Consider the following 10899-nt stretch of genomic DNA (forward strand, 5'->3'; position numbering starts at 1 on the left):
TAGGAATTAGACCAATATTTTTTTTCTTCTTCTCATCCCTTGGTAATCTAACTCAAAGGCCAAGTGATATGGGAGAACCCAACACGAACCTTCAATAAAAAGTGCAAGGCCCAAAAAGGTGCAAAGATTTGTTAAAGTGTTCATAGTTGGGAAATCAAAAATGACTTGGAGCTTAGTTGAATCCATCTTCATGCTTTTCTCATCTATGATGTAGCCTAGATATTGCACTTGGCTCATGCCAAAGGTTCATTTCTCGAAGTTGGAACATAGTTTGTGCCGGAATAGCATTTGAAAGACATGTAAAATTTGTTGCAAGTGCTATTCCTTACTATTTTTGAAGATGAAGATGTTATCCAGTTAAAAAACCACAAAAAATTTGGTGAAGGGTTTCAAGATGTCATCCATCAGCCTCATAAAAGTAGCAGCAACATTTGTTAACTTGAAAGACATGACCAACCATTCAAGAATGCCTTCCTTGCATTTGAAGCTAGACTTCCATACATCTGTGGGCTCTACTCGAACTTGGTTATAACTAGAATTAAAATCTATCTTTCTCAAATAATTAGCTCCCTTGAGCTGGTCTAGAATGTCATAAATCCGTGGGATTAGATACCTATTCTTTTCAATGATTTTGTATTTCCTGATAATCAATGCAGAGCCTCTAGGTCCCATCCTTATTCTATACAAGTACAATCGGTGTTCCATAAGGTAATTAACTTGGTTAGATCTGTCATTTTTGTAGAAACTCCTAAATCTACCTCATGATCTCTTCATTTTCTAGAATGGAGCGGTGATATAGCTACCCATTGTGTAGAGATGCTTCAGTAGTTAGATTGACCGAATGCTTGACGTGGAAGTGTAAGGGTACCCCTATGGGTGAGGAGAATATGCATATGTATTATTCCACGAACTTATATACCTTCCTCTATTGTGAAGTGGAACCTTTTATGGGGGACACGGATGTGGCCATGATCTTCCCCTTACTTTGAGAACGAAAAAAAAACAAAACAAATTTCATGGTCTGGATGATTATCTTACTGCATTGATTAGCATAAATCATAGAGATGGTAGTAGGCGGGGCTACCTCTAGTATTCTGTATAACTTATTATCAAAATTAATAATAACAGTGCAAGGCCTGACTCATACATAACATGAATCTTCCACAAGTATAGTTGCCCTAATAATACATCACAAACTTCAAGAGGAGCAACATCAAACAATAGCTCATTCGTGAAGGGAATGATGTTGTAGGGAAGGAATAACTGTGGGCTGATGCGGAGATCTCATCCTTGGTGAAGCCACCTAATGGTGTTCAACTACGAGTGTGATGTGGTTAGTAGGTCGAAATGCTTCAAAAACTCTACTGATATGAGATTCGTTTGGCTCCCACTGTCAACAATGAGCTACAACAGAGATCCCTTCACCCACATATTTGAGTGGAAGAGGAGCTCCCCTTCCTCTGGATCTTTGGGCTCAATCTTCTAGATATTAGTAGTGGAAATGGTGACGCTACAATTTGGATCACTAATATGCTTCCATTTTTCATTCCCCTTGTCGGGTTCTAGCTCAGATTTAGAACATGCATATGACTCTGAAGTCGTTAACTCAGCCACCATTGACTGCTTGGCTCGACTCTCACACCACTTTCTTGTGTCCTTATTTGTCCTCATGGTGTTGTTCTTTGTTTGCGGATTTGATAGCTGTTGGCATTTTGGCATAGGTGTGGCGCTATGATACAGGTGTCGTCCTTGATGGCAACTCTCTTTGATAACAGATCTTCGTTCAGACTACAGAATGAAGAGAAATCTCATATACGCAGGTTAATTAAGTCCAAGTTGCGTATACACGCTGGTGATTTGCATACTAAGTCGCGTATACGCAGGTGAGCTATATACGAAGGCGCGTATACACGCATATGCATGAAAAGAAAAGTGCGTATATGTCGGGAAGCTTCCCTTTGGTCCGTGGTAGTTAGTCCTCGGTACTTGAGCCTATGTCTTTGGACCAAAGTATCTCGACAGACGTGTTGATCCCTAGTTTTAAAGTTGATGGTATTGGATTTCTATGGTTTTGGCTCTTGGTATTGAGCAAGGCCTAAGGCTATATAAGGAGAAGAAGATCATTAGGCAAGATCATCTTTTGAAAAGGCTTGAATATCTGAAAAAGAAAGAGATCTGATATGCAGGTTCTGGGTTGCTTGATCTAAGCTAAGGAGAGATCACATCGGTTGATGGAAGACTAGATCTAAGGATAGATCGGGATCTAATGGTTTCTAATGTACTATTATGATATGGTTGATTATGCGTATTTCTAGATCTGCATACTAACGCAATGTTATGTTCTGGGTCTAACTGATGTCTGGTCCAGCTGCAAGTTGAGAGAATTTATTTTTAGATCTGTACGCAGGTTGTCTTCGGTAAAAGCGCGTGTATACGTGGGTTTCTCTCATTGAAGTAGCGTATATCTTTTGAAGCTTGATTTTTGGGTTGCAGTTGGGTCTGACTGCTATTGCAGAGTTCTGTAGTCTGCTCTGTATTCTTGTGACTGGTGTTGACATGGTTTCAGTGGTTCAGTGATTCAAAGATTGATGATGCTAGTATTGGTTGTTTTGTGCTTCAATGATCAGTTATGAAAGTTGAATGAATTGTGGTCTTCAGATTGTAATGTTGTGCTTCAGGAATATCCAGTCTGAAAATGTATGAAAAGTGGTACCTGAAAGAAAGAAGATTGTAGGTCAGCACCTACGTACTAGTATCTTAGCTAGTACAAGAGCAAAGGGGGTTGGAGCTCCCTTCCAAGGAAGTTTGGAGAACGAGAGAAGGTTGTAGCCTTCTGCAGGTTGTATCCTGCGTACTGGTATAAGGTTGCACCAGTACAAAAGATTGTAAACTGAAGTTTCATATTAAGGAAAGATAGAGACAACTTGCAGCAGGTGGTTTTCACCCACATTGGGTTTCCACCTTATATCTTGGTGTTCATGTGTGTGTGGTTTTTTTTTTGTGATGATCCGTTCTGTTATACTGCATCTATTTTACTGTCATGGTTAATAATGTCCTGATGCATTTATTGAAGATAAACTGTTGAATCATAAAGATTTCTTGTTATACGTTGGTTTCTTTAGACACAGTAGCGTGTACACGTTGTTTTTCTTAACTGAAGTAGCGTATATGTTTCTGAGCACAAAATGAAAAGGTTTTTCTGATAATACTGATTCACCCCCCTCTCAGTATTATTTCCAACAATTGGTATCAGAGCAGGTCCTTCAGAGAAGCTTGATCGCTTGAAGGTAGATCGTTCATCATGAGCAACTACGAGAGAGAAGCATCAATCAGGCCACCGGTTTTTGATGGGACAAACTTCAATTATTGGAAGGTAAGAGTTACGGCCTATCTTCAATCTCTTGGTACAGAAGTTTGGGACATCGTAGAGACAGGCTACACTTTTCCTTCAGCTACTCCTACAGATGCAGCCGAGAAAAAGAAATATGAAAAAAATGCGAAAGCAGTCAATACTCTATTGGGATGTATATCTCAATCAGAATTCATGAAGGTAATGCACTATAAATCTGCAAAAGAAATATGGGACAAAATTGTCACAAGCTATGAAGGAGACGAACAGGTAAAGCGTTCTAAACTTCAAACTCTCAGGATTAAGTATGAGACTCTCAGAATGTATAATGATGAAAGTGTGGCTAACTACTTCCTTAGGGTAGATGAGATTGTTAATTGCATGAAAAACTTGGGTGAAGAAATAAAAGAGGCTATTGTGGTTGAAAAGGTTCTAAGATCTTTGTCCCCCAAGTTTGAATCTAAAGTGTCTGCCATAGAAGAAAAGGAAAATCTGCAAATTCTCACTATGTCTCAGCTCCATGGAATTCTAACCGCTTATGAAATGAGAAAGGGAGGTCCATCAGACAGAAGAGAAGCTGCCTTCAAAGCTTCAGGCAAAGAAGATTATTATGAAGCAAGTCATGTGCCAGAAGATGAAGAAGAAGAATCAAACTTTGTCAGAAATCTTCAAAGGGGTTCTGGAAGGTTCAGAGGTAAGTTACCTTTTAAGTGTTTTGCTTGTGGAAGAGTAGGTCATTATGCTGCCAAATGTCCTCACAAAGATAAGAATGACAAGGGAAAGGAACCTGTTAAATGGAACAAGAAACAGAATGAAAAGAAGAAAAGCTATTACACTCATGAGGATAGTGATGGTCTTTCAAATAGTGATGAAGATGAACAAGGTAATAGATATAAACTTTTAATGGCTTTTGAAGATGATGACTACATGGATGCTATAGATGTAGATGGCTTTTATGAAGAAATGAATAATCTCAAAGTTTCCTTAGAAGAGAAAAGTGCTATTATTGATTCTCTACAATATCAACTGACTGAAAAGGAAAAACATCTTGAAAAATTGGAATGTGAGATTGTTTGTCTTAGAAAGGAGATTGAGAAAACTAAAGCAATTAATCTCAAATTTGTTAAAGGATCTGAAACCTTGGATGAGATTATCAATGTGCAGCGATCTCCTCTGATCAAGACAGGTCTAGGATATAATGGAGAAACATCTCAAGCCTCTACCTCTAAAAGTTATCTTGATGCAGCAAGGAGAAGCGAGCAAAGGCAAAATAAAAATCATCAAGTGAATCAGGGACAGTTTACCTCAAGAACAAATAAAGACCATCAAGAAATTCAGGGACAAACTGCCTTAAGGACAAACAGAAGCTACAATCAGCCACAGGTAAAATCTTCCCAATTTGCTCCAAGAATGAATGTGAATAGAAGCTACAATCGGTTGGATGATAGATCTGATTATCGCAGAAATTTCTTTAATGGCCAATGCTTTTCTTGCCATAACTTCGGTCACAAAGCAGTTCAATGTGTTGCCTACAAGACAATCATGACTAGAGAAGCTCAAAAGCAAGGGAGAATGACTGGAACCATGAAAAGGACTTATAACAACTTTTCGGTTCTTGAAAATGAAGTTGAATGCTCTATTTGTAATAACTTTGGTCATGAAGACTCTGAATGTAGGAGCAGGTTTCGGAAGACAACTCAGAAGGAACAAACCTCAAATATTAGAACATGGAGAATAAAGGAATCACAACCAGAAAGATGTGGGATAGCCTTTTACGCAGAAGGTCAAGAAAGTCTATGGTACATTGACAGCGGATGTTCAAAGCATATGACAGGGGACAAAGAAAAGCTTGAGTCATATACCGCATTAGAAAAGGGGAAGAAAGTTTCTTTTGGGAACGATATCTCTGCAGCCATAAAAGGAAAAGGTGTTGCTCCGTTGAAAGAGAAGGTCAAAGCAGGAAATGTTTTATATGTTGATGGATTGAAGCATAATCTTCTGAGTGTCAGTCACATGTGCGATCAAGGAATAGAGGTAATATTTAGATCAAATGGATGTTGCGTTCGCGATCTTCATACAGGTAAAACAATGATCAAAGGAAGAAGGACTCCAAATAATCTATATATCTTTGAGGAAAGACAACAATGCTACTTAAGCAAGGATGATGAACATTGGCTATGGCATCGGAGGTTGGGACATCTAAGATTTTCACAAATAAGGAAAGCATGCAAATATCAGGCAGTTCGTGGTCTTCCAGATATCAAAATTCCAGACAATACCATATGCAAATCTTGTCAGTTTGGAAAGCAAACCAGAACTAACTTTCCAGAGAAGGAAGGATCAGCTAGCATGCCTCTCGAGCTAGTCCATACAGATGTATGTGGTCCATTTAGGAAGAGGACACCTCGAGGAGAAGAATATCTGATATTATTCATTGATGATTTCTCCAGATTTGTTTGGTTAGGGCTCATGAAGCACAAAGATGAAGCATTCGAAAAATTCAAATCCTTCAAAGCCTTGGTTGAAAATGAATCAGGACACAAAATTAAGTGCCTCAGATCTGACAGAGGTGGGGAGTTTACCTCAAACGAATTTTTCGATTTCTATGAAGAACATGGGATAAGAAGAGAATTCTCTACAGCTAGAACTCCTCAGCAAAATGGGGTTGTGGAAAGAATGAACAGAACAATCCAACAAATGGCTCGTGCTATGCTTGATGAATCAGGTACTCCCGCAACCTTCTGGGGTGAAGCTGCACATGTTGCGGTTATTATTCTTAACAAAACAAATGTCCGAGTAAACAACACTCAAACACCTCATGAGCTCTGGAGTGGTGAGACTCCTTCGGTGAAGCACTTCAAAATCTTTGGGAGCAAATGTTATATTAAGAATACTGATGAGCAACTTGGCAAACTTGAACCAAGAGCAGATGAAGGCATTCTTCTCGGTTATTCTCCACATAGCAAAGCATACAAGTGCTACAATAAAAGACTTGGCAGAATTGTTGACAGCATTGATGTTGTGGTTGATGAGAAGGGATATATTCCTAGGCAAGTTCATCATGAAGACATTGAAGAAGATGAAGGCTACCCTCAAAGGCGGAATGATGAAGAAGAAGAACCTCAAGAAGAAGAAGAACCTCAAGAAGAACCAGAGGAGCAGACAAGAATAGAAGAGAAGAATCCATCCAGATATGTTCAAAAGAATCATCGAGAATCTCAGATTGTGGGGCAGAAAGAAGCAGGAGTACAAACAAGAAGGACACTTGCAGAAGCTTCAAGCTATTTGGCATTACTCTCCTCCACTGAACCACAAAATGTGAAAGAGGCATGCAAAGATGAATGTTGGGTCAAAGCAATGGATGAAGAACTTGAGCAGATCGAAAAGAACAACACTTGGGAATTAGTTCCTAGACCAAAAGATAAGAATGTAATAGGAACAAAATGGGTCTTCAAGAATAAATTGAATGAAAATGGAGAAGTAATTAGAAACAAGGCTAGACTTGTTTGTAAAGGGTATGCGCAGCAAGAAGGAATAGATTTTGAAGAGACCTTTGCTCCTGTGGCAAGACTTGAGGCCATCCGAATGTTCCTTGCTCTCTCAAGCTTTCAAAACTTCAAGGTATTTCAAATGGACGTGAAATCAGCCTTTCTGAATGGAGACTTAGAAGAAGAAGTATATATTGAGCAGCCAGATGGTTTCATTCTTGGGAATGATCCAAACCTTGTATGCAGATTGAAAAAGGCTCTCTATGGACTCAAACAAGCTCCAAGGGCTTGGTACTATCGGTTGGACAAATATCTTCACCAACAAGGCTTTTCAAAAGGATCAGCAGATAGCAATCTCTATATAAAAGTTGAAAATAACAAATTGCTAATACTTGTTGTCTATGTAGATGATATTATCTTTGGCAGCAATGAAGAGACTATGAGTCAAAAATTTGCCTTGGTTATGCAGAAAGAATTCGAAATGTCACTACTTGGAGAATTGACATACTTTCTTGTGTTGCAAATCCAACAAAATGAAGGAGGTATCTTCTTGTCTCAAACCAAGTACCTCAAGCAGATCTTGAAGAAGTATGGCATGGAAGACTCAAAGCCAGTATGTACACCCATGGTTACAGGATGCAGCCTCAGTGCAAATGATGAATCAGCAGCAGTTCATCAACCAACTTATAGATCCATGATTGGGAGTTTGCTTTATTTGACAGGTACCCGACCAGACATCATGCATGCAGTCGGAATAGTTGGAAGATTCCAGGCAAATCCAAAGGAGGCTCATCTTCAGGCAGTGAAGAGAATTTTCAAATATCTTCAAGGGACACAAAATTATGGCTTATGGTCTCCTAGAGATACAGATCTCACACTTCATGCTTATACAGATGCAGATTGGGCCGGAAGCGTGGATGATAGGAAGAGCACAAGTGGTGGTGCATTCTTTATGGGCTCCAGATTAGTATCTTGATTCAACAAGAAACAGAGTTCAATTGCCTTATCTACAGCTGAAGCAGAATATGTGGCTACGGCATCTTGTTGCACACAACTTCTTTGGATGATGCAGACCTTGCAGGACTTTCAAATCACTTGCACTCCACCAGTCTCTATCTTATGTGATAGTACAAGTGCAATCAACATTTCAAAGAATCCAGTCATGCACTCAAAAACCAAGCACATACCAATCAAGTACCATTTCCTTCAGGAACAAGTGCTTGAGCAGAAGGTCAAGTTGGAGTATGTTCCTTCTAAGGAACAAATTGCTGGTATTCTCACAAAACCACTGCCCAGGGAAACTTTTGAATATCTCAGACAAAAGCTGGGAGTAGTTGATGCTTCATCCTGCTGTTGAAGCTTGTCTGTTCTACAGCAAAGTTGGTATACGCAATTTACGTAAGGGATATCTGCGTATACATGCATATTTATGCTGGGAAAGTCACGTGTATGATGTACGCGTGTTGCAGAAATTATATCCGCGTATATACGCAGGTTTATGCAGGAGAAATCGCGTATATGAAGTTCTGAACAGCAAGGGCAGACTCTGGTTGGAAAAGGTCTGAGATGGGTATGCCAGAATTCTTCAGGCACAGTTTCAGGGGGTGCAGTAGGCACAGGTTCAGGGGGAGCAGCTTAAAGTCTCATAAAGCATTGTTGGAATTTTGATGTTTGTCTGATGTTGGTTTCAGGAGAAGGAGCTCAGAAAGAAATCTTGGTTGCTGATCTAAAAGATGTTTATCAGATGCTGCTGGTGACTTTCATAAGTCTTGGTCTAGATCTGTTGTCTCTATGTCATGTATCTCTTTTATGGTGTCAAGGTCATGTAACGGCCTATGTTGGTTTCCCCACTATGCCTGGGATGAATGATGTAATATAATTGATTGTTTCTGATGTGTCCCCTCTTGATAGGGAGTATGGATGTATGTATTGAGTCTTTTGGTGATAGGAAGGTCCCTTATGGTGTATAAGTCTTGGTTCTCTTTGAAGAACATCGTTTGCAGATCTTGGCTACAGTCAGGGGGAGCATGATTCAGCATAGCCAAGCAGAGGTATCAGCATGTACTCAGGGGGAGCACAGCCCTTTGCCCTTGATGACAAAGGGGGAGAATGATTCTAAGGATCTTGAGGTTGCCATCAAGTCCAAAGGGGGAGACTGTTGGAATTTTGGCACAGGTGTGGCGCTATGATACAGGTGTTGTCCTTGATGGCAACTCTCTTTGATAACAGATCTCCGTTCAGACTACAGAATGAAGAGAAATCTCATATACGCAGGTTAATTAAGTCCAAGTTGCGTATACACACTGGTGATCTGCATACTAAGTCGCGTATACGTAGGTGAGCTATATACGAAGGCGCGTATACACGCAGATGCATGAAAAGAAAAGTGCGTATATGTCGGGAAGCTTCCCTTTGGTCCGTGGTAGTTAGTCCTCGGTACTTGAGCCTATGTCTTTGGACCAAAGTATCTCGACAGACGTGTTGATCCCTAGTTTTAAAGTTGATGGTATTGGATTTCTATGGTTTTGGCTCTTGGTATTGAGCAAGGCCTAAGGCTATATAAGGAGAAGAAGATCATTAGGCAAGATCATCTTTTGAAAAGGCTTGAATATCTGAAAAAGAAAGAGATCCGATATGCAGGTTCTGGGTTGCTTGATCTAAGCTAAGGAGAGATCACATCGGTTGATGGAAGACTAGATCTAAGGATAGATTGGGATCTAATGGTTTCTAATGTACTATTATGATATGGTTGATTATGCGTATTTCTAGATCTGCATACTGACACAATGTTATGTTCTGGGTCTAACTGATGTCTGGTCCAGCTGCAAGTTGAGAGAATTTATTTTTAGATCTGTACGCAGGTTGTCTTCGGTAAAAGCGCGTGTATACGCGGGTTTCTCTCATTGAAGTAGCGTATATCTTTTGAAGCTTGATTTTTGGGTTGCAGTTGGGTCTGACTGCTATTGCAGAGTTCTGTAGTCTGCTCTGTATTCTTGTGACTGGTGTTGACAGGGTTTCAGTGGTTCAGTGATTCAAAGATTGATGATGCTAGTATTGGTTGTTTTGTGCTTCAATGATCAGTTATGAAAGTTGAATGAATTGTGGTCTTCAGATTGTAATGTTGTGCTTCAGGAATATCCAGTCTGAAAATGTATGAAAAGTGGTACCTGAAAGAAAGAAGATTGTAGGTCAGCACCTACGTACTAGTATCTTAGCTAGTACAAGAGCAAAGGGGGTTGGAGCTCCCTTCCAAGGAAGTTTGGAGAATGAGAGAAGGTTGTAGCCTTCTGCAGGTTGTAGCCTGCGTACTGGTATAAGGCTGCACCAGTACAAAAGATTGTAAACTGAAGTTTCATATTAAGGAAAGATAGAGACAACTTGCAGCAGGTGGTTTTCACCCACATTGGGTTTCCACCTTATATCTTGGTGTTCATGTGTGTGTGGTTTTTTTTTTGTGATGATCTGTTCTGTTATACTGCATCTATTTTACTGTCATGGTTAATAATGTCCTGATGAATTTACTGAAGATAAACTGCTGAATCATAAAGATTTCTTGTTATACGCTGGTTTCTTTAGACACAGTAGCGTGTACACGCTGTTTTTCTTAACTGAAGTAGCGTATATGTTTCTGAGCACAAAATGAAAAGGTTTTTCTGATAATACTGATTCACCCCCCCTCTCAGTATTATTTCCAACAATAGCATTTCCTAGGCCACCCCACCTTATATTTTTCCTTTGTTTTGTGATTTGGGGGCACTCTTGCCCTGCTTTTAATTCGTAGATCTGAAGTCATGCTTCTTTTGTCTAAATTTGTGTTCAATATTGGCAACATATTAGTATGTTGCACCAAGCAGGGAGATGTTCAGGAACTCCATTTCTTCCTGAATATATTTTTACAAAAAGCCATAGTATTTGAGCACTAGATGTTGATAGGAGTCTTTGAAACCCAACTTTTTGCTTAGAGCATGAAATATATTTGTGAGATCATGCACATATTGGTCCCTTTATTGTCATAGTGTGGTCCACTATATGTAATCATCCTCATAGCTCCCCATGGGGTAA

This window comes from Pinus tabuliformis, chromosome 3_1, assembly GCF_031772625.1.
Source record: "Pinus tabuliformis cultivar Carrire ecotype Pingquan chromosome 3_1, CPIR1, whole genome shotgun sequence".
NCBI classification, from domain to species: Eukaryota; Viridiplantae; Streptophyta; class Pinopsida; order Pinales; family Pinaceae; genus Pinus; species Pinus tabuliformis.